This window comes from Trichechus manatus, unplaced genomic scaffold (assembly GCF_000243295.1).
Source record: "Trichechus manatus latirostris isolate Lorelei unplaced genomic scaffold, TriManLat1.0 scaffold00026, whole genome shotgun sequence".
In the NCBI taxonomy this organism is placed as follows: Eukaryota; Metazoa; Chordata; class Mammalia; order Sirenia; family Trichechidae; genus Trichechus; species Trichechus manatus.
The window spans coordinates 7,193,687-7,194,938 of record NW_004443962.1 but is presented as its reverse complement, the minus strand read 5'-3'; positions in this window follow the sequence as shown (position 1 = coordinate 7,194,938).

The following is a 1,252-nucleotide window of genomic DNA, read 5'->3' as shown; positions in this document are numbered from 1 at the left end:
CAGTTGCCCAGCCCTTGGGGACACAGTTTACTCTCCTCTCCAATCTTTGTCCAGGGCTAGGGTATCACCAGCTCATTCCTTAAAGGTAGAACTGGGTCTTACTCTCCTGTCCCGCAGGGCCTAGAACTGGTTGGGGATGGTGAGTGAATGAAGATTGGCCCATAAGCAGAGTGAGAGAGGGGAGACTAGGAGGTGGTCTTGGGGACCTTTCTGGAGCCAGGACAGAAAGGGGCAGGGAAGGGGAGGGGGTGAGAAAAAGGATGCTGGAGCATCATTATCAGGGCTCGGTCCTCATTCCACTAGCAGAATGAGTCCCCTGTCCATACGGGACCTTCCTTGGGGGTAGGGACCTAGTCCCCTGCTGTGTGCCCCCTCCGCCCAGCACAGCGCTGAAACGTAGACAGGGCTCATAACATTTTGGAAGAAAGAGGAAAAGGGGGAAATGAGAGAAGGGGAAGGGGATAGAGCTTGTCATATAAGAAGAATGTGACCAATGAAACAAAACAGCAGGCAGCCATGTGAAGCACGGGAAAGCAAGCCGAGAAGTATTGCAAGGAGAAGAGTTAGCGGGGCGCGGGTGGGCGGGCGGTACTTGCTCAGAGACTGCCGGGACTTGGTGGACTGTGGTCCAGCCAAAAGCCGGTGAGCGGTAGGGTGCGAGAGGGACCCAGGTCAAATTCCCGCCCACTCTGGCCGGCTGTCCCCGGACAGACAGAGCCGCGCCTGCGGGTGCCGAGCTCAGCCTCAGACGTTCGCCGGCCGCTCCGCCCCGCTCAACCTGCGAGCAAAGAACCCTGAGACTTTCGGCCACCCTTCCGCAGACGCAGAGCCCGGCGCCCTTGTCAGAGCCCAACTCGTTCGCGCCTCTGTCAGCCCTGGGACCCGAGAACCCCTTTGGCACTGGCACAAACACGAACCCCACGATACTAGCGGCCCGCGTCCCTCCCAGCGTGGGGGGGCCTTCATACCAAGCTCTTAGTCACCCTGGGGAGAACCCAGGGCCCTCTTGGGCCGGGCACTGAGGCGCGTGTGTCCGAGTGTCCGTGTGCAGACGGGACCGTCCACAAGCGTGTGATGTGAAGAGGAGGAGCAGGACAGAACAGAGCACCTTCTGGAAAGAGGAGCTGTCCCCCAGGCCACCTGTCACCCCCCACCAGCCCAGCCCGCCCTCACCTCCTCCAGGGGCAGAGAGCGCAGGGCTGGCCCCGCCCCACCGCCACGTCCCAGCTGTCCGGCTGGTTCCCGCTGGGCT